A 24,472-nucleotide genomic window follows, 5' to 3' on the forward strand; every position below is an offset into this window, starting at 1 on the left:
ATTAAATAGAATACAAGTCACTTTCTAGTCTCAGATAGATTGTGATTTTATTATGGGGAAAGGTTTTAGATAAATATTTATCTTATTGGAAATAGTAGTTCCCCAGACTTCTTTTTACATAATATGGGAAGATTCTAAACTCTAGCAACAAAGTGGAAATTCTCCCACTTCAAAGGGATTTAAAAAAAAAGAAAACTATTAGCGTATTTTGATCTATAAGAAATAAAATTCAGCAACAAACTATAGGTGAAAATTTCAGTAATAAGGAATATGTGTGCATGTTTATTATTTGGGAAAGTTTGTTTAGTGTTTTAAGGATTTGATTATTAGTTTAATGTATACCTAATATATAGATATTCTATAGTACTTCTTGAATCACACATCCAATATTCAGTGGTAGATTTAGTCCTTCAGAATGTCATACACACAGAGGGCACATAAGCTTTTAAATCATATTTTAAAAATCAGAATATTTGTTGAGTAGCTCAGAATTTATTCCTTCCATTTTATTAAAGAGACTTTATTAGGGCTTACAAAAGACCAAACTGACCTCAACTTATGGTACATTGTGTTATTTTGTCTTGAGACAGTGGTCAAGGCCAAAGTTCAATCGTTATCCTCTCCTGTATAGTAAGAGACAGAGTGTGCTAAGGTGAAGAAGCTAAGAAATCCCAGGTTATTAATTCTTTATTTCTCCATTTTGAGTCTAGATTTGAAAATCTAATACATAGTTTTAGAAGAATGACAGTTATAACTAGATCTAATGTGTTTCCCATATATTTCAATCTAGAGTAGGATGGGATTTTTTAATGCATAAAATGAGTATATCTCTATAAAACAATAATTTTAAAATATATTCAAACTTTAATTTTTTCATGAAATTCCCCCATTCTTCTTTAATTAAAATATATTTTGATCCTGCTTACTGTTAACAATTTTATCAGGTTGCAAAATTTCAAACACCTACAATGCCAGAAGCAGCTAGGTACACAGAAGGAAAAATCCTAATTAGAGAATTTTACTATTTTTGTAACACCAAATATTATAAATTTCATTGTCAATTTTTATGCTTCTAGATGGATAGCACAGATTTATGTTTGACTGCAAAATAATCTAAGGTTTCATTCTAGCTTTTGATTGGCCGTTAAGTTGCATTCTTACCTCCTTTGGTAATCCTGACATTGACTCTAAAATAAGTAAAGGTATGTTTTCAAGGCATACAGAGTCAGTGTTCAGGTATTCATTCAGTAAAATCATGCTCATATCACTGTCAAGTGCCAAGCATTGTGAATACAAAGATAAAGCATGGTCCTTGCTCTCAGGTTGCTTATAGTTTCTAATCTCGGTCAAAGACATCAGAAAGCTATTTAAAATATAGTGTAATAAATGCTGTGATAGAAGTTAGATATGCATTCCTGTAGAAGGCCGACAAAGTAATTGTATGAGTCAAAAGGCTCCCATCTATATGCAGGATAGCAAATTTGAAAAGGCATTAACTATTAACCACAGGAATAATTTAAATTGTTGACATAACAGAATGACTTTTACCTGGTGACATGGGGCGGTCTATTTCTGCTAGGACAAAGGTGGGAGATGTGAGTTTTAGGGATCATCTCCCAAAAAGCACATTGATAGAAGATTAGTCATAGCATTTTCCAGAGAGATAGACGTATGTGCGTTCTCTATATAGATATAATCTAAGGCAAAATACCTCTGGGAATGTCACAACAGACTCACAGAGAACGTGAGTGTTTCAATATAAGTTGATTCAATATGGTATACAGCTGGCAAAGCAGAGGGCTTTTGTGCAGGGAAGTAGGGGGAGATTAATAACAAAGTGGAATCTGATTTTAAGCAGGTTGAAATGTAGTTTTGATCTCAACAAACACGTACAGAACTGATTTTTGAAACTTTTAAAATGTAACTGGTTCTTTAGTAAGAAGTGAGTGCATATCTTATGTTATGGAAGTAACTTAACTCTTCCAACACGCTCCATTCTTCTATTATGCTAGCAGGGGTATACTGAAGCACTGCTGCTGTTTTCAAAATACTACTCACACTTGTTGAAATAGGAAAATTTAATTGACATCGTGTTCACATAATATTTTTACAGAATAACAACGTTTTTCAGATTTCTAAGATTAAATCTTACTTCTTCATAAGACTTGTCTTTTGAAACACACTATTTTTTTCTCTCCTGCAATAGTTAGAAATCTGACATGGACTCTCTTGCCCACTCTGCTATTATACTTCCAGCTCTCATTGTCTCCCAGAGTTGGAGTCTTTTTGTCATCCTGAGTCCTACTGTCATCCTACATTCCCTTTGTGACCTAGGACTCTCTGCTTTACCGGTGATGCCTCTTCTCTGCCGATGTGGGTATAGGGCTAAAGACAAGCTGAGAAACATGAGTACAGCTCTTATGTGTGGCATCCCATCTGTACAAAATGAGGATATGTGAAATGCAGCCATAATTGCTATCAGTGATGAAAAGCAATCATTTTTATAATTACTCAGTAATAAACTTTAATATGCTTTCTTGTGGAAGAATAACAATGGAGTCATTGACTGATGTTGGTCTCTGAACTACTGCTCGGGAAACGGCACTAAATGGTACCTAATGACCTTAGGGAGTTAACGATCTCCCAAATGTATGCAATTTCTTCTCTTCTCAGAGCTCATTGTTCTCAAACATTTTGAGAATCCAAAAAATGTTTTCCATTTATTTGATCTCTAATTCTATGTGATCTCCTTTGCCCTCCTATAGCACCCAATGACCTGGCAATGTCCTACTCTGGTTGCAAGGAAGCAAGGAAACAAACAAACAAAAACCCTTAATAGAGCTGATGCCAGTTAGCCAATTAGCCATGGCAGAGAGAATGAAGGGGAGTCATTGCGGAGGTGCAGGGCAGAGGAAACCACAGCACGGAGGCCAGCAGTAGTTTAAGAACAAACTTGTTTTAGGTGGACAGGTTTGTTCAGGTGAGTTCCCGTGTTCCGCATCCCCAGAGCATGTCAGCAGAGTGAGGAAAATTCTTCCCACAAGCAGATGGAAAAAAGCTGTCTGTGTGGCCATTCTGAAACTAAGATTTTGTTTCAGCTCGGTAGAGATTATGCTGGTGGCTTTGGCCTCTAGACGAATGCAGAGGAATATTCTTGAGGAGCTATCTATTTATTTTATCATTTGCTACACAGTGTGTACTGCCATTGTATGAGAAAATCCTTTCTGGTTAAAATGAATGCTTACAAAGCAGCATTTTATATCTTTTCCCATCGGTGAGGAATTTGTCACATCTTGATATAAAATCCCTTGTTGCCTGAAAATTTTTAAGACCAAATACATTATAGTTCTAAGGGCATGTTTGTTCTTGTCCCTCATCTTTTTTTTAACTTTTAAAACCATGTTTATTTATTTTTGTATCAGAATATGCATGACTCTGTTCTGACATCCTTTTTTCTTCTCCCAAGATAGTCTGAAGAATCAGATATTGGATCTCAAGGGGCTTCCTCAAACTATTTTAGAAATGCAAGAAGAAAATGTTTGGCTAGCCATCTTTTGTTGACTTGCCCCAGCGAGAGGGGTTGGTAATAATTGCACCTTACAATTCCAACTGGAAGATAGGTCTTTAGGATTATGCAGACTTGTATGACCAAATATATTCTACACCAAGGATCATGAATATTCTGTAGGTAGGAGTTTGATGGTACCACCTAATTATGTTTCTTATCTTTTCTTCACTTACATCTTCTCTCTCATTTTTATCTGCTGTGAAACTTCAAAATGTTACCAAAACTGTCTTCATAATATAACATAGTCATTCGGTACTGCATAAGATTGACCATTTCTTTATATTTTGTTCACAGAGTTTGACTACAACAGAGAAAGGCAAGAGTGCTGGCAAAATCACCTGCAGTTAAAGTGTAGGGTTCTTCTACTTATGGGTTTACTCATTATAACTAGTCCTTAAACTTACTAGCAAATATTACTAAACTGAATAAGTTCTAAGCAAATGGTTTAAAAGTAAGTGTTCAGGAATATTGAAAATGTATTTAAAAGTCTTAGAACTGCCAAATGTTTTATGGGGAAAGAGGCATTGAGCTCATCATCTGACACGGGCAGAAGCCCCTTATACATGGGACGGAGCAAACATGGGTTTGAAAGACCTGAGGTCTCTAAAGGCAGCTCATTTCATTGGATGACAGCTAATTATATAAAGGTCTCCACAGAATGACCCACAGAAGCTATTTCCTTATAATTTTTTAAATTCTTATTTTCTATTGAAGTGGAGTCAGTTTACAATGTTGGTTTCAGGTGTACAGCAAAGCGATTCAGTTATACATATACATGCATGTAAAAAAAATATATATGTTATATATATATAATTTTTTCAGATTCTTTTCCATTACAGCTCATTACAAGAAATTGACTATAGTTCCCTGTGCTATGCAGTAGGTCCTTGTTGTTTATCTGTTTTACATATGGTGATGTATATCTGTTAATCCCAGACTCCTAATTTATCCTTATAGTTTTACTTGTTGCATCTGGCGTGGTCTTTTCAAATGATATGAAGCAAAGTTGTATGCCATCCTCATCATCCTTCTCCATACAATGTTCAAAATGAAAACACCTAAATCTATAAATCATTTTCTGGGGGTATGGCGTAAAGATACCTAACCACTTTAGTTCTCAAGTTGCTCTCTGGTATGTCATTGTTCTTAAATAGAATGCTCCTAATTAGATATTTGGTGAAGGTTTCTGAGTGTATGTAACAATTTAACATGTGATGTTCCTCTTGGGAAAGCTAATTATTTCACACACTAAGTGACAGAGTCATAGCATTATCAGAATTCTATTGGTGTAGTCTGCTTCATTGCTATGATGTATATTTTCTCTAAAACCATGCTCTTCTCATGTTAAAAAAAAAATACTCTCTGTAACCAATCAATTCCACATCTAGGAACATAACCATGGAAATAATCTGAAATATCAGATTAGAATATTATGAACAAAAGTAGAATTTTAATGTTAAGCACAAAATATATGGCTATAAACTATTTAATTGTCCAATGATTGAAAATATTGAATAAATCCATTCATTGAATGGAAATCCATTCCATGGATATTCTGTGGCATGATTACAGAACATGAAAATTGTAATAATATGATAATAATAAAAACAATAGAAGAATATGATGCTAAGCATATAAATATATTCGTATCTATCTCTCTTTATGTAGAGAGATTAATCTATCTATCCAGAGAGAGAGAACACACACACTGTTCATTCCAAAGATACTGAAAATAAAACACTAAAATTATACTTATCTTTGTATTGCACACTAGTTAATTTTTTTCTTCCTTATATTTGTATACATTTCCCCAACTTCTGTAATTAGCCAATATTACTTAGAAAAATAAAAGATCTCCAATAAATTTTTAACTATTGGACTTTCCTATATGGAAAAAAATTTTTTTCAGGTGCTTTTATGAACAAATTCTTATTCTCCCTCTGTTGTGCCCCTAGACAGTTTTCGGTTTCATCGCTGAATCTCTGAGGTTACCTTACTGGAGGACAGGGCAGCCATTCCACTTGCCCTAGTCGCCAGCCGAAGCAGAATCTTGTCATGATGGCAAATGCATCTATTTGGGCTTGCAAAGTAGCTCTAAAAACTCACGTGTTCTGCCACTTTATATTTATTTCTTTATGGAGAAAAGGGGAGATGAGAGAGAGGGAGGGACATTGGATGAGGAAAGGCAGGAGGCAGAGTGTGTGGTAAAAAGGACAAAGAGAAAGCTGATTCCAACAGCTGCTCTGCTTATCTGAAAGTTTTAACTTGACTCTTGTTCACATCCCAGGTGACCAGCTAATAAAAATAATTTAAGCTTTAACAAAACAAGGGTAATTTATAATGTGAAAACTGTAGTCTGGCACTTGTATCAGCACCAGAAACAAGGTTTCTGAAAGTTCCTTAGGGGAATGGAACTAGCAGAGACATACAGTTTAATAACAACCTTCTTTCCACTTGACCCCCCCATCTCAGCCCACCACCCCCTGTTGCCAACTCAACCTCAACATCAAAACCTTGAATCAAACTTATAAAAATTCTGTTTTACTGTTGAATTCTCCATATTATTTTTAAAGCAATCCTGAAAATTTCATTTTTCCTCCATATATGGAAATATTTTAAAAAATTCAGGCCTTAATATTGTTTTCAGTAAAATTATCACCACTGTAAATCTGACATTATTCCAAAGATGCAGTTTAAGCAGAAGTAATTTAATTTTTGAACTAGAATAGCTATTGTATACCACAAAATGATACTTTTCTTGGAATCAGAATCTCTTAAAAGGAAAACGTCTCACAAAAAAGACAGATTTTAATATTTTCATCCCCATTGAATTAGGGCAGAAATTAATTTGCTAAACGGAAAGCTACTGTCATATAACATATTGCATAAATGAACATACACATGGAGATTATTCCAAACAACAACATCAGCATCATAGCTGAGTCCGGCTTAAAACGAACTACATTTTTATTCCGCCTTGAGGACACACAGATTGTTTTGTTTTAATGGCTTCCAGCCATCTCCATTACATAGCATGAAGGCTCAAAGGGGAAAGCAAATTTTAGTCCTCAGAACGACATATATAAGGAAAGAGGTTTTTTTCTAAATGCTGATTAAGCAAAAGTTGTTGAGTCAGTCTGTCTACTTCACATTAGGGTTTAACTCATTGTGGAACAAATATTTAACTATTGGAGTGACTGGACATCATCTAAAACCTGGATAAATCCTGGGCATCCCTGAGGATACCTTTTATTATTTTTTTTTTTTTAGCAACTTTAATGGCACTTTTCCTTCCTGCTTTTTTTTTTTAATTGAAATGTAGTTGATTTACAATGTTGTGTTAGTTTCTGGTATACAGCATTGTGATTCAGTTATATATATAGATACACATTTACACACACACACATTCTTTTTCATATTCTTTTTCATTATAGGTTTTTACAAGATATTGAATACAGTTCCCTGTGCTATACAGTGGGACCTTTTTGTTTATCTGTTTTATATATACTAGCTTGTATCTGCTAATACTGAACTCCCAATTTATCCCTCCCTACTTTCCCCTTTGGTAACCATAAGTTTGTTTTCTATGTCTGTGAGTCTGTTTCTCTTTTGTAACTAAATTCATTTGTGTCATTTTTTTGGATTCCACATATAAGTAATATCATATGGTATCTGTCTTTCTCTGTCTGACTTACTTCACTTAGTATGATAATCTCTAGGTCCATCCATGTTGCTGAAAATGGTATTATTTTCTTATTTTTATGGCTGAATAGTATTTCATTGTATGTATTTTTTTTACCACATCTTCTTTATCCAATCATCTGTTGATGGACATTTAGGTTGCCTCCATGTCTTGGCTATTGTAAATAGTGCTGCTGTGAACATTGGGGTGCATGTGTCTTTTCAAATTATAGTTTTCTCCAGATATATGCCCAGGAGTAGGATTACTAGATCATATGGTAACTCTAGTTTTAGTATTTTGAGCAATCCCCATACTGTTTTCTATGGTGGCTGCACCAAACTACATTCCCACCAACAGTAAGAGGGTTTGAGAACACATTTTAAATGACAGGAATAGCTTGGTTAAAGGAATTCCTTGGTGGAGTTACTAAGGGAGAAATTAACTCTGGTATTGGAAGGCAATAAGTTTAACCCATTATTAAAAACTCAGAACAGATAAATTCTTGGAGCCATGGGGACTTTCACTGGTAGGCAACTTGGCTTTCTCTGCAACTTCAGCTGCTGAATTTAGAGTGAGAAACAGAGGATCAAGCATGCTTCTGCCACATAGCATATGTCTGACCTTCATTAACTCACTTAACTTTCTGACCCTAAGTTTCCTCATTACTGAAATGGAAGTCATAATAATAATTGTCCTATCTCATTCATGGGACTGTTCTTAATATCAATTAAGAGGTAATGGATGTAAAAGCATTTCATGGCTGCAAACAATAGGGAAAAATTTGTCCACTATATTAAGGGTGAATTCATATGCATTTGTGCATAACTTTTTATGGTATCTAACAAGGAATGAGAGGGCTAGAATTCTGACTTGGAGTTGGAACACCTGTGTCCAAATCCAAGCATTGACAATAACTAGTTCTGTTACAAAAAGCAAGTTAGTTAGTGAATTAAGCTTCCATTTTTATATACCAAACATGAATTAATAGTAATACTTGCCTACTAGATTGTCTGAAGATCAAATGACACTATATAAATAAAAACATTGTCTAACATTATAGTTATTATTGTCGGTATCTTTCAAAAATTCTCTTTTAATGATCAAAGGCTAAGATTTTCTATCCAACATGGACCTCAATTAACTAGATTTGGCTTCACACCCTCCTTTCTTTGTTGAAATGACTTCTTCTTTGCAAATTAATTCTTTTTTGGAAACTGCAAATCTTCTACCCGGAAATTTGTGTTTTGCTTAATTCTTTTCTTTATATGTGGTGGCAGAATAATTTTTATTTGTTTTACCAAATTCTCAAGGATAACTTAAGAAAACACAATAACTGACAAAATTATTATATTAATGGACTAAAATCAAACGACTTGGCAGAGCAGAAGAAACTATGGGAACAGTGTGTCTTCCTGGGATGCCATCCCCCAAACAGCTTGATTCAAGAGCCCCAGGGCAAGGACAAAAGCAAGGGAGTGAGGTCAAGTGGGTTCTAGCTTGGATTTGACACCAGTTCATTGGGACTGCCTTTATTATTATTATTATTTTTTGTCAACTGAGAGAATTAGAGTAAATAGTATATAGGGCTGATTCCTGCTTTGATGTTTTCTTTAACCCTCAAAGTCTAAGCAGTTTGTGGATACTTAGGGGTAAAAGGATTCTACCATTCTTATTGATCAATGTAGTTCAGCTAGAAGGTGGAGCTGTTTGATTGGGAACAAAGAGTGTTGCAGCTGCTGTTTGGCAGTGTTTTAGTTTTGATTTAGAGAATTTACTTTACAAAACAGCTTGAAAAGTTACAGCTATCTACTTGATAATATGCTCATTGTAAGAAAAACAAAAAAACTCATGTAGTGAGTGAGTTTCCCCCACCAAATAGCAAACCTCCAAACATTAAAATAATCATAATATTAATAATCCATTAATCACTGTTAAGTGAAGTTTGTGGAAAATAACATCATGGAAAAGGTTGCCTATGTTGGATTCCTTATAAATATTGAAAAAAAGTATTGAAACTTTATGAATCTAAGCAGTTATTTTTGCTCAGTATCTCCTTGAAATGAATTATATACATACATACATACATACATACATACATACATACATACATACATACATATACAGGCAAATATTTTTGACAACTGAGACAAAGAAAATTAAAGGATAAATCATTTAATTCAAAATGTGTGACCATTGACTATATTATTGAGACATAATAGTGGTATTGCTGTCCAAGATTTAAAGATTTCACTCTATGTCTATTCTGTGTCTCATGATAAGAAAAGTTCTTGGCTGTAAGCAGGACCATCAAATCTAGGCACAGATCTCCTTCCAAGAGGTTTTTTGACGAAAGGAAAGAAAAGTGCTTTTGATATGTGACCCTCATGTCCCACAAGCCTTCTCTGGAGAAGGGCAAATGGAAACAGAAAAAGTCAAGATCTACACATGAATTGCAAATCTTTGCCTTTTTAAAAGTCCTAAGCTGTAACATGGTAACGTGATATAGCAAATGATCGTTCAGGTATTATGGGGAATGAATATGCAATAAATCATATACTGTTCCTTCTGGCACTCCCAATGTCTTGATAATTAAGATATAAAGAAACACACACATGGCTGTGATCATTGGAAATGGCAATTCTTAATTTTTTTTTGAAAACTCATGAGTCATTATGTTGAATCGTCTCAGTGGGATAAGGCGCTTTTTACCACGACCTTCTTCAGATTACTTAATGGTTCCATCTCTTCAAAATATAACACCGCTTATTTTAGGAATTTTGTACTAGGCTTAATAATACAATACAAGGATTAACCAGATAAATTCTTTAGGATATTTAAAATCATTACAAATAAGATAAAATTCATTTGAGTTGCAAAATATTCTCTTTTAATTCTGATTGAACAGAGGCTATATATTAATTATGACTCATTTAATTTCATTTAACTAGCTTATTACATGCTTTAGTTATATTATAGTCCATTCAACTTGTTTTTGAATTTGATCCTTTAGTGTTTATTCAGTACAGGATTAGATATGATAGTGATGGAGACCTCAGGTAATTGGTCTAGCCATTGATGGTTAGCAGATACTCCTCTCCTCTGACCAAAGATTGGATCTTGGATGGGCAAGTCTGACTGTTTGGGCTAAGCTACAGGGAGAGAGGCTTGCTCAGATCTTCTTTGAAATGAAGCTAGATTCTCTCTTTTTTTCACTCCTTTCTTCTCTCACTCTCCCTCTCCCTTTTTCTTTCTCTCTCTTGCTAAATGTAACACATTTAAAAAACCTTCCCCAGTGACTGTGGGCAACCGTATTGTTATGTCAAGGAAGTAAAATTAACACTTCGTGAGTAAGTTATTGTTAAAAATAAAAGATATAAAAACAAATGATTAATACAATGCTATAAGAAATAAAAGAAGAAAAATATAAGCATGTTTGTTATTAATTATGTTAAAATTTATTCAGATGAAGACTTGAATTGTTTCCTTAAAAATGCATGTAATTTGAATAATAGATAAAAAAAGCTAAAGCAATCCCAGGAAAGTGGGGGGATGAAAATGGGATGCAGACTACAGGATAGGATGAGGATGGTGAGGAAAATGGCTTGGTTCCAGCTCTGTCTTTATGTTGAAGAGTTTAGATTGACAGGGAGAGAGTGCTTTCTGAATTCCTGACCTTATACTTAGTAAACATTAACTCAACTGCTGGTGTCCCTGCTATTGGCAGCTGATGGGGAGGGGAACGGGGAGTATGTCAGTGATGCTTCCATATCACGTCTTTGGAGAAACTATCCCTCTTTCAGAATGACAGAATTCTGGGAAGACTATAATCATTAAAACCTGCCAACGGCCATAGGAATGAGCATATCACTGAGGCTGGACCAATTATTGCTCTGAATTATTTTAGACACAGTCATAGTTCTACTGATGGCCTGTATCTCAATCAGAGAAAAGTCAATTATTTTTCAGGGACTGATACACAGACATAGGGGAAAAAACCACTCTTCCCAGAAAGGTAAAGGTCTGGTTCTGCCAGGGTCCATTTTGCTTACCATACGGAGAAAGTCAGCCTACAGAGTGAAGCCAGGCAAAGCAGGAGAGCAGGGAGACGGAGAAAGTGAAGCATCCCCAGTGCCCATTTGAACTCCTAGTTCTAACTGTGCCTGCAGGCAGTGAGTTCTACTTTGACTTCCTAGTTACACAAAGCAATATATTCCCTTTCAATTTAAGCCAATTTGGCCCGGAAGTCTGTCACAACCAACAGAATCTTAATTAGTACTACTATTAGCCACTGGGGAGAGGATTGAAATACTAACAGAAGCACAAACACTGATCATTGCTAGACAGCACTTTTATTTTTATTCATATATTATTAATATTCCACAAATAGGAATATAAGTTCAAGGGGGCTTGGTGGACATGAACTGGCTTAAAGTAATCGATTTCATGTCACTTGGAATGCCTTTGACAGAATGGAGTAAAAATTAAGGAATGGAACACTGGTGAAGCAGAAGCTCTCTATTTTGCTCTTCTAATAAGTGAATAAAGACATAGTAGCCTTTTTACATAATTGTCTTCAGTCTCACATTGTCACCTGAGAGATCATTTTTTAGTAAAGCTTTAGGTTTTAGGAAATGAAAATATGACCTTTTAAAAAATAAACGTATGTCAGAAACAAAGAAATTAGCCATGCAAGTTGTTCCATAAATCAAATTCTACCTTCTCACCTCTTGGCTCTGCATAGACACTATCAACACAGTAGATCGTTCTAATGAGTCCACTGGGTGGGTGAAAAACATCCGCCAAATAGTCTGGCTATTTGACATCAAATAAACAAAATGGCTGCTGATGGGACAAAATTTTCCTTTGGAATAAGTAGATGTGTCATTCACCCAATAGCTAAATAAAGGATGGGACAATTTCCAGTGACAAGAGAATATAAAACTGCACATTGAAAAGTTAGATTTCTAAGGCAAAGGAGTTTTGACTCCAAGAGAACTTGGCTTCAAGGTATGTTGTGTATAATGTATATATGTTAGTGAGAACAAATTTCAAGCCCTGTACTTTTTACTGGTGTGCACACCTGTGCTAAATAGCTTAAGAAGCATTTAAATCCAAGCAGGAAAAAAAAACCTCCCCATTGCTAATGTACAATTAAAATACCCAGTCCCAGTGTTGTTGTAATCGCAATGCAATTTGATACCAAGTGTGGAAAGATCTACTTTGGGGGATGGGGGCTTGAGAGCTGTCAGGGGACTTGCTTCTTTGGCAGTGATTAACAGTTCAGTAATGAGGGTCTGTTGTGTGGGGGTGAGAATCCAAACACTGTGTCAAATGGTTAGCTGCTCTTTTAGTGACCCCAAAGTCCACAGCAGCCCTAGAGCTGAGAGAGAGGGAAAGACTAAGAGAATGAGAGAAGCTGGAAGAGCATGACAAAGGCTTTCCAAAATTCTTACCTTAACACCAAGACATGAGATTTTTCTCTGTTGTGGTCAGCCCACCAATCCCATTCTCTCTGCCACCAAAAAGAAACTCTGGTAGCATCATCTGATAGTAATAACAAAATAACCCGAAAAAACAAGCAAACAAAAACAGAAGGAATTTAGGACTACCGGTTCAGGAGTTGAATCTAATAAGAAAATGTCTTTTTTTTTTTTAGTTAAAAGTGCCACTTTAGAAAGAAATACCTTATTTCAAAGTGGCTTTCAAAATAGCTTAACAATAAATTCAACTATCATGGAAACTTTCTCATTCACCGGCCAGTTTCATGACTTAAAAGGTGCTCTTTTAACTCAGCTTTGTATAAAATAAATAAAGTGAAAAAGAAACTAACTCCTCAAGAGAATCTGAGGAGGGAAAAAAAAATGCTAACTTCAGTGTCTCTATTGGCTCGAAGTCAACCTGTTGAGATGTCTTGGATATTGTGTCCATAATGTCTGGGGTTTTTTTTGTTTGTTTGTTTGTTTTTTTCCTTAGCTACACACTTAGAGCTGTGTTGTTCAGAGAGAAACAGAAATCTGGGGCATAAATTCCTTACCTGTTGATTAGTGTGACCTGGGGAACTTACTTGACCTTGGTTTCCAGTAACAATATTATAGTGATATAGTTACTGCAAGGAATAAGTGAGATAACATAGTGTCTGATACATAAAAAGTCATAAATAGGTATCAGGACTATTTTTTTTCCCATTTTGGTCCTGTTCAACTTAGTATAGCTTTATGATTGCTATTAATTTGGTTTAGCTTGAGGTAAAGTGTATGCTTTTCAAAATATGTTATCTTTTAAGATGAAGTTGCACAGTTTATTTGCAACTGTACTTTGATGCATGTCAAATTGTAATTAAACAATACATACGAATTTCAGCCTCAGCAACAAAAAAAAAAGAAAAAAAGAATTTGAGGGCTAAGTACATCAGTCATCAGGGTTCTTTTGTTAAAACATCTGTCTGTAAACAAAGTTTAGTGTAAATTTTAACTGAACATAAAATGTTAATGAATAAAGTACAAGACTCGTGGATGTGTAAACCCTAGAAAATGTCCAAAGTGGATTTTGGCTAAAATCATCTGGACAGTTGCCTCGGAAATACAAAGCCAAAGCAAAGAGAAGCTGGGCCAACGGAAGTCTAAGTACATAAACATGAAACTACTGAACTCTGAGGAAATGAGCGAACGAGTTAAATACTGATCCAGGAGCGCTCTGATCGTTTTCATCAGGGGGACCCTTTACTCTAAGCAGGCATGTGGCTTTCATGTTGTTCAGAAAAGTCTAAAGCTGGTGGGGATGTTGATAATGAGGGAGGCTAGGCTTGTGTGGGGGCAGAGAAAATATGAGAAATTTCTGTACCTTCTCTTCTGTTCTGCTGTGGGCCTAAAACTGCTCTGAAAAATAAAGTCTTCATAGTAAAAAAAAAAAAAAGCCAAAGAAGGTAAAGACAGGCATGTGCATATTCAGACACTGGGTCCCCTCCCCCCTTATAAACTGTTCATTTATGAATTAAGTAAGCCTTATTACATTTTATGTAAGTTAGACATTTCCCTAAAGTGGAATAAATAAACTTCACCTTGAAAGGGAAGTTTACATTTATTTTTGTAGTGAATAGTTTTTATTTTTTTAATTTGCTCTCTGACCTGAGGTTTTAATATTGCGTCCACAGACCCATCTGCGTGGACACAGAATTTGGGAAATCTATGTGATGGGGAAAAATGGCACTTTTGTTTTTACTATCCTCTAACTGAAGTTTAGTGTTTTCTTGGACTGTGAATGTGATGTATCACAGCTATCTTTATAGCATATTATGGTTGTTGCTGATACATTGAAATATCATTTGTGGTTGGTCATCATCACTTTGAAATTATGATAGTTATTAGATTGCCAATGGGGTCCACAGCAAAAATAAGGATAAGGACCCCTGCTGTAAACCCATATATTTATATCTGTCTCAATTCATGAAATATGTGTAAACTTGGTAGATGTAGAGGGTTAGTAAAAGAAGGGAGTTGCTCTGTCCCTTCCTTAACGTATTCTAACCTATTTACCAACTCACTCATATTGTCCTCTGTAGAGCAACCTATTTCAATAACAAAGACCAGGAGGCCAGGAACAACTTCTTCTTTTAATGCCCTAAAAGTGCCTTGAATGGTCTTGGAGCAGTTTGATTACAGAGTAATGGCAACAGTTTCCCAAAGAATATCTGCCAATTGAATCTGTTCCTTTAAAACCCTCCCTTCCCATACAGCATTCTCCAGCCTGCCCATCAAAATTTGGAAAAGAAGAATGTAAAAATATAGGTAATTATATCAAACCTCAATTGTCTTCATGATATATAAGATACATGAGAAATTTTGTCTTAGGCTAACTTTGTCAAGTGGGTGAGAGTGCGTAAATGAAATTATCCTAGTGAGAATACATACTGAACAAGCTGTTATCCCTAAAAATTAAAGAAACACTGCCACACTGAAAAAAACTGTGCCCCCAATTATTCGCCAACTACTGCTTTTAATGTGTCCTAACTTTCATCATAGAAATAGTGTATTTAGTGTTGAATTTTGTAGTGTCAATAAACATATTTTCAAATCCAACCACTAATTATGAGCTCAAATACCCAATAAATGCCCCATGCCTGTCACATTACAGGTAATTAAAGTAGTCTCAGAACTTTAGCATTGGAAAGAAACACCCTTTGCAGGAGATGAATTCTTCGTAGTGCTTCCATTTTGGTCAGGAGGGCTATTTGCAGTGGAATGAGGAGAACTGAGAATCTCGGGACTGCATTTCCAAGTAAGTGGCAAATCACTGAACTCTCACCTGTAATGAGGAGATGGGGCCCATCAAGGTCAATTAAAACTCTGAAAGTATATTGTTTTTATGACCTCCAGTACAGAGGTACCCAAACGTCTTTGTTAGAAATCTCCACTCCCATGACGTAGTTTGTTTAAAAAATCAAAAGCAACTAAGGAATTTATTTTTCAGTCTTACATAGGATACTCAATCTTACTCAACGTTTTATGACCCTTTCCTTATATTTTGGGGCAAAATTTCTGGAAAGTTTTTCTCCATAAAAGGCTGACAGGCAGCGTGGTAAAACTAATGCTTTTGCTGGTTCTTCTCTGGAGACCAGTTTAGCCACACTTTTTTTTCCTATGAGGACCCTCGAGATTAGCTCTGGAAGCATTTTCATTTCCTCCATTAAATATGGAGAAGAAAAGGTGGTGGAAAACAGGGCTGGAATTTGTCTTTATGTTTCAACCCACTGAATAATATAACCTCGTATAAACCTTTTAGCTATTTTTTTCTGAGTCAACTCTCCGGAAAATAGATATGTATTATCAGTTGGCTAGCTCTAGGAATAAAAGGCTAAAAATCAGGTCAACTGAGCGAATTTACCTCGTTGAATTACTGTGATGCAGCCTTTTAGGTAATGACTTGTCTGAGTTCCTAACCCCCAAAATATCAAGTAATACAAATTCTATAGCCATTGCTTTTTACTTCTGCTTAAGATATCATTGAGAATGTCACATTCATCAAGAAAACAAGCAAACAAAAAAGATTAGTTACAATGAAGACTGTTCATGACGAGCAACGTACTAGGCTGCACTTTCAAACACACACTTTTGTTACTTGGGGATTCGGACGTCTTGAAAAAAAATCAAGTATTGCCGTACAATTACAGTATCCTGAATTATCATGGCCTTAATAACCTCCTCCTGTTATAAATGATGTCGCAGCTCATCGATTCTTTAATTCACCAGAGCTTGTCCTGGACTCTAGGCACGGGGATACAAAGATGAACAAGACAGACAACATCTCTGCCCCCAAAGACTTTATATCTATTTTCTTTAAGCTCTGTGCTGCCTTCATGAAATAGTGACAGTGTATCACTCTTCTATAATATAAATGGTAGTAAAGTATAGGTTGTAATGATCAATATTATGAAAGACTTAGTTGAAAAATGCCTTTACAATTATTGTAAAAACTCTAAAGTTTGCCTGATTTCAATAGACTTGGAAATGTCATGATGTAGACTGTAAGAAATGAATAAAATTAGGATATCAAACAGTAAAAGGACCTCTGATTTTATTAGCTTAACACATCTCTTCTGCCCACTCAGTTTGGGCCAATTATGGAGCTAAATTTTGAAATCAGGTTAAGATACGGCTCTTTGCTTTAAGGTACACATGGTCTATAAACACAATTGTAGTGAGCGAAATTGAATTTCAACCTGAGAAAATAGGATAAGTAAAAGTTTCACAAAGATGTGTGCAAAACAATAAAATTACCTTCCTAGTCTTGTCTCCAGTAATTTCAAACATTTTGCCTAACAGAACAGAGGAGAGAGACGTTCCAACCTGGCCATGTAACAAGAAGCAGTGATGAGGAGAGGTATAAAAAGGCTGTCACAGATGTACCGGGGAAGCCCTCAGGTTTCCATACAGGACAACACATGCCTTAAATCCCCATGAGGCAAGGTGATATCATGGAAGCATAGTTTTTACAGCCAGACATACAGCTCACCCTCTATGAAGCATTTGAATTGGGGCAGAGTTAAGTACTTTGACACTTGAGGAAAGCGACAATAACAGTACATTCCTTTCCAGGTTGTTGTGAGGTGTAAGTGTTGGCATAGTTCAAGTGTCTGACACTGCATTGCCACACAGTTCATTACTCCCCTCCTAGTTCATCAGTAACAATAAACTTCCTTCTGTGGCACCAAACCAGGTTAGCAGTGGACAGATCTATAGCTCTTCTCATGCTCACGAAACTGCAGTGAATACTAGATCTTGGTGATATGATTTACCCGCCTCATACAGGTGTTGGGGGGGATCAATTAATTAATGCTTGTAGGCACCTTATGATCATAGGTCAAAGGCATTTGTGAAGGCAAAGTTCCCTGATTAGGCGCTACCACCTGCAGGCACCACTGCTTTCCCTCAGAAACACTGTGTGAGTCAAGGGATGCCTTTTCGGAAAGCAAATTTTCTCATGGTTTCCTTCTGCCACCACTGGAAGAAAAATGCGGTATTTCAATGAGAACGATTACCACATTGCTTGTTCTTGAGGGATTTCCAGAAGAAACACCACAAAAATGCTTCTCTTTGAGGGTGATCAGACTAAAATTCTTATAGATTGAGTAGATATCAACACAGCTCATACGGGTAGTAGTTTGGTTTTTGTTATTGTTGTTGCTCTAGAAAGGGGGCCATGTGGAAAGCCAAGGAATTCCTTTATTTGGTGGAGGACAGAGGGTGAACTGTCAGCTCACAAGAAAAGCAAATTCCTCTGAAAAATTCTGGAGAAAGGCAAAATAGAACTCCCATTTCCAAGGTGAAAAAAATCACTCAAAAGGTCAAATAAAGCAATGTCACTTAAATAATTAATTTGTGAGCATAAACCTCCCAAAAGTGATTTACTGACTTTTTGAATGCTGATGGGGCCAACAGATTTTATATCTCCCCCCTCAAAGTCCTCTTGTCACTAGAGAATGATACTCCACCTTGGTAATTTGACAAGAAAATAATTATTTTCCCTACTCTCCCTGTGAATTAAAAAATGCTTTATTAATTTGAGCCCAGGTAACAGGTAACTGTTGCATTAACCAGAATCATTTCGAGTAACACTATTCTAAAATAATAGAATCCATCTATTTGGTTGAGTATCTACTTTGTGTCCTCTACTGAGCTTGGCAGTGGGATCTGCCAATAGGTAGGGAAAGGGGAATTAAGTAGAAAGAGTTTCATGTGTAGACACCAAAATTCACACTCTAGCAACAGCCTTTAGCTATTATGAGGCTGGGTGAGTGGCTTAACTTTTCTTACCTTCAGCTTCATAGCGTAAAAGATGGAGAAAACATACAACCCCTTCCATTTGTTGCAAGGATTTAGTCTAAAGTGAATTTTATATAGAAACTGCCCTGAGGCTGATAGTAACAATGATGCTGCTGAGGACGAAATAATATGGTCATTTAGGAGCTTATGGTTTATGTGGGGCAACAAAACAAACCCCAAAACAGATTTTAAAAACTAGGGATGATATAAGTAACCTACTGTAAAATATTAAATTAATTCCATGGCTATGAGCACAGATTTAAAAATTTGTGATTAGTAATAATTACATTTTACAGAACCAAGTTTTCAACATGCTCACTTTTTGTACTTTTCCTTGATACTAACAGGTGATATCTATTAAATTTATTTTAAAATCTGGATATTTCTTTGGTATTAGTTGATTGGTTGGATTTCTGTTTTATTTTATTATCTTCATTACCATTTCAATGACCTCTTAATTACTGAATAATAATGTTAATGCATTAAATCATGCTCATTCTTCTCAAAAACAAGGTCTGAGATTCTAACTCCAGCTGCCAAATTCACCAAAACTAATTTTTGAGTATTCACTGAAGTAAGGGTCTGGGTTAAATTTTTCCTTTGAGGTTATCGATCAGAAGTGGTGCTTCAAGCAGGAAAGACCATGTTCATTCTCCCACATGCAAAGAACACGAAACATTTCGTGTCTTTCTGGTGCAGTTGGTGATGCCAAGTTACCGGACTTTGATCTGTTTTCTTTAAATGAGATGGTTCTGTGTGTGTGTGTGTGTGTTTTCATTTGAGTAATAGATTATTTACTTGAAACACTTTCAGCATCTGTAGTCAATTAAAAAGGCAAAATACAGGTCAAAATGTTTGTACTCCTGTTACTAAAAATTCCTCTTCAGAATCTGAAGCTCAACCTTTATTCTCTAACCCCAGCCTTGTTAGTGCTGCCACCTACAGGAAGATATGGTATCAAAACAAGAGGCATTCATGGAAAACCCTGTTACTAAATACACCTCCTTCTGTCCCTACACTACCCCCTTTAGCCATTAGTAACAAACCCAAAAACTCGGTGCCCACATATGCGTGCACATGTAATACAGTCCTTCCCCAGTTTTCACACCCAGGCATCCATGTCCTGATGGCATTTAGTGATTTAACTCTCCTAAAATTCAGTGTCCTAAATTTTAATTGTCCATGCTCTCGTTTAACCTAGCCCCTGATTTTTGAAAGCAAAAATTGATTGTCTTTTGTCTGTCATATGTCTGGATTGGATTTTTATGTCCACTTTCGCTGAGACTGAAATGTCAAGCCTGAGACTCAGAATTATATAAAATGGGGGAAAGGGTCAAGGGACGTGGTGAATAAAGCCCTGGCTTTTTGCTGGAGAGATGCAGATTGCAATCTGACCTACTGTTCTACACAAAATGAACCGTCTTGGTCCTGTCCCTAGGAGATAGTGATCAATGTCAGAAAAAACTTCTGTATATAATTCAACACAGTAGGCAGCCCTGTTAAGTTGAAAGCAAAGGCTGTATTTGCCAGGAGGATTAAATACTTCCCCCTTAGAGTGGGAAACTTCTCGCTAAGGGTTCAGTTCACCGGAAAGATTCACACTCAAGTTGTCTGTGCCTGCGACAGAGAAGCAGTAATGCCCATTTTCAAAGCCTGGTTCCAAATACCTATATTCATGTTATTTTGGCTTCATGCAGTTGATTTGGCCATACTTCTGATAATGAACTACTTCCCCCCAAACCCTTATACCAATATCACTATGAAGAACATTTAATCTCCCCAAGAGACGGACCAGGGTGATAAATATGTCAACTCAGTTGCCTGTTCAGTTAAATTGGAGGTAGCTTCTCGGAGAGCTCCGCTGAGAAGTACAAGGTAAAGCAAGAGCTTAGCAGGGAACTGTGCCCTGATTAAAATGCTGGCTGCCGGAGGTGGGACCCATGGACGTGGTCCTGTGTGTGTTCTCTAGTTTGCTATCTCTGGACTAAGTGCTATGCAAAGAGTGTAGAAAGTCTAAACAATAATTCCCTCACTAGAGGAAAGTGTGCAGGAAATATAGAAATACTGAAAATGGTTATATAAACTTAAATGTATAACACATTTCCATCCTCTATAGACAAGAAGGCAACCATAATTGGCAGGGTGTTAAGTGAAAACAAAATTGTGGGTTTTCTCCATTTAGATGGTTCGGGGGAGTATGGAGCAAGGATACGGAGATCCATGTTCCTATTTAAGCCCTGTTAACAGATTTGTCCACACTCCAGCATGGCTCATGTCTTCACACTGGCAGATACTTGTAAAAGACCACAGCCTGAAACCTGTCTGCACTCTGCAAGATTTCCTATCTGAGTAGAAATTATTTGAGTCTTTGTGGACCTTTGGTTCTGATATCTTGTGGCTACTGATTTGACTTGCCTGTATCTGGGCCTCTGATATCTGTGCATCAACCAGTTCTGGACTCCTCACTGGGTTTCTAGTGCCCGCTTTGTCTTGACAATAGAGTCAAGTGGTCCAGATGGTGCCCAAGCTTGATTTCTATCTCAGAATCTTTATTCTAGCACTGCATGGCCCCAGTCTCCTGTACAATGTCAGTACAGCATGTGACAAATTAGGAAGAGAGACTCACTCCGGCAGAGGAAGGAGTTCAGGAAGGAGGTAGAGGCAAAAATAGGAAGAGATCTAGGGTAAATCAGATGAGTAAATTAACTTAGAGAACGTGGAGAGGATAAACTAGAAGTAAGATCTCAGGGGAAATGCTCTGTGTGGTCCCATAAAAAGTTTAAGCAGACAATTAAGGAAAGCTTTGGTCAGATCATTGTGGGAAATAAAGAGTATAAAAAAAATCATTTTCTCAAGGAACTTGGAAACTTGGTGCCTTAATGAACTGTCAAAAGAAATTCTGGGGGAAAATAGTGACATGGTGTCAGGGGACAGTGAGGGAAGGGAAAGGAAGGCGTGATCAGGGATTGAGGAGGGAAACGCAGTCACGTTTGGTGATGTGCCACGATAATTCCAGGCTGAAATTCCCCGGGGGTCTGGTGACCCTTAATACCACTCACTCCTGAGTCTCTAGATGATTGTTTTAGTGGCAATTAAACCAGGGATGTGTATGTGTGCGTGTGTGTGCCTGTGTGTGTGTGTTTTAATAAAGTAGGCTTATGTGAAATTGTTTCAGGGGAAAAACCATCCCTGGAGCAACGCGGATTTCATTCCCAGGCCCCTTCTTTTCTCTCCCTAAAAATAAAATAAAATAAAGGACCCTGACTGTAAGATCCAGTTTGAGAATGTCTGGTTTAAGCCCTGCTGTTAGGACCTCACACTTTTAGAAATTAATTGGGGCAATCAACATGCCAGGAAGCAGCAGAACAAAGATTGGATGGCTTTGGTAAAATCCCAGTTAGGGATAAATCCACTGTTTCTTGCTTAATACATATACGCATAGCAGTACCAGAATCTTACCCATTTCTCTAAGCATAAATTTCTGAAGAGTCAGAAAAAAATTAGATATTCTCCTAAAATATACAGCGTAGGTGCGTGTTAATGGATGAAGCACCCAGTAAACAAGAGATACTCTTTGAAATAGTTCTAAAAAGGTCAATTTATTTCTACTTTAAAGAACTAAATAGAAGTCAGACTAGAAAGTCATCTAGCAGTTTGAATATTTCATAAATAAAGGGTGTATTATAGACAGTTTTTCCATTAAATCAAGTCTCAAGAAATAGTGTATTTGTATTTGTATAGTGTTATTGTATTTCATTTTTTATTTGAAACTTCACATTAAATGATATGGAAAAAGTTATGGACAAGATTATCTCCTAATAACTCACAAATCTCAACAGACTTGGTATCTTCAACCAGCAGAACAGAGTACAAAAAAAATTACACTAATTACAGAAAAAAAAATCTTCAAAATTGTTTACACATATTTTCGACTAATCTAAAACTTCCTAGAATGAGATACAGAAAAAATGCTTGGAATAAAATCTGGGGCCATTCACAGTTTGACTGAGAAGAGAGTCTCAAAATTAGTGTATTATCGTTCATCAAATTCTGGGGTCCCCACTTCAAATACAGAGCAACATCCCAATGGCTGGAAATCACCACAAGGGTTCACAGAGTCTCGAAGACTCACTCAGTGTTTGTCCTGCATCATATCCATGGAAGGCAGAATGTAAATACCTTAAAATTTTCTTCTCTAAAGAAGAAGTGGAATATAAATGATTAGGAACTCATTGCTTGCCAAGAGGGAAAAAAGAGGGCAGAGAGGAAGGAAAAAGTCCCAGATGTGCTCTTTCAGAGGAAGGAGAAGGACCTCATAGATTTAATCTCAGGAAAGCATAGTAGCACTGTTTTTACAGATCGTGCAGTTTACAAATGTCACCAAATGGAATAAGCTAGACACGTGGTATCCTGGAGGTTGCATGAAGGTAAAATATTTACAAAAACCAAAGAGATTACTGTGCTGAATAAGGTAGTATTTATGGTAGACAGTCAATCAGTGTTTTAATTGTGGTGGAATAAGAAGGGCTTGGGGGAGAAGAGAAGCCTCTAAATCAGGGTAAAGTTCCTACTTTTTGGCTAAGGTCAAAGTAGAGTAAAGCAAAATAAATTCCAAGATTTCAAAATCAAAATTCTCCTCCCTTTGTTACTTCAAAAAAGAGAATGTGTTTGGAACTGTCTTTTGACCAATGGAAACTGGTAACATTGTTAGTTTGAATGGGAATAGGTTAGCTTCCTTTTACACTCGTGGTGACCTATAATGTGAGGATCATCAGATATTTAGGTCATTGCTATGCTCAGAGAAGTCTAGATTGGCATTGAGTGTAGTTAATTACTTGAGTAATTGTTCTAAACTTGTGCTGTTTTCTGTTGATTGCCTGGCAATCACAGGAAAGGACTCTGTGATCCCCAGAGGACACCGGGAGCAAAATGTACAAGGGGCCATGACGTTACTCTGTGTCGCCCACTAGCACAGGCATTTAGTTCTTTCCAAGGTCCCCTTGTTTCTGGCATTTTGTTTCTGTGATTCTGACCACCTCCTTAATAATAATTTTCATGCCCCATATTTTACCACCAGCTTTTTGACTTTTGCCGTCTATTTATCTCTCCATCTACTGGTTTCTATAAGTCCTGCTTTTCTGTGTTGACTTTCCATTTACTCAGTTTTTGCCTTGGTTTTGTCATTTCTACCTTCTGGGTAAGTGACCTCAATGTCTTCAGTTGGGGAATTATCCTAAGCTTTCATGATAGTTGGGACCATGAAACGATCTATGGAACCCAAACTGCTAGAGGAATTGTCCCTTCAATTTCATACCTCTATATGTCAGAAGTAGACACTGAAATCACTAAATTGACTAGTAGTTTTAACAAATTTCCCCTTTAAAGCATTTATGTAAGTTTTTTTTTCCTGCTCTAGAAATGAACACTTTCCTAACTTACACATATTGCAGAACAGACAGGAATCATCTTAGCACATTTAGCTTATCTACTCATTATTGGTCCTCATCATAAAGGGGGCCCACATTCAAAAATAACAACAATCACAAGAGACATTATTGGTCATAGAGCACAGGAGAAAATTGGTGATAAGTTTACTGGTTAGATTTCTAGTGACTACTCAAATTACTATGGAAACTTGCAAAAAGAATTTTAATACTGCCTCAAAATAGTTGATTGCTTAATCTAAAAAAGTTATCTAAAAAGAGAAGTGTATATAAATCTTTCTGTGTATTGATGGTAAAAATCAAGATGAAAAGTTATAGTGTATATAATTATTATATCATTAATGTATACATTTAGCCTCTCATGCAGTTTTGAATAAATCTGTCATGAAATTACTCCAGGGAGAAATTGTATTATGCATGGTAGATGAGACAGTTGTTAAAAAAAGTCTTTCTCATCTGT

This window comes from Camelus bactrianus, chromosome 8, assembly GCF_048773025.1.
Source record: "Camelus bactrianus isolate YW-2024 breed Bactrian camel chromosome 8, ASM4877302v1, whole genome shotgun sequence".
In the NCBI taxonomy this organism is placed as follows: Eukaryota; Metazoa; Chordata; class Mammalia; order Artiodactyla; family Camelidae; genus Camelus; species Camelus bactrianus.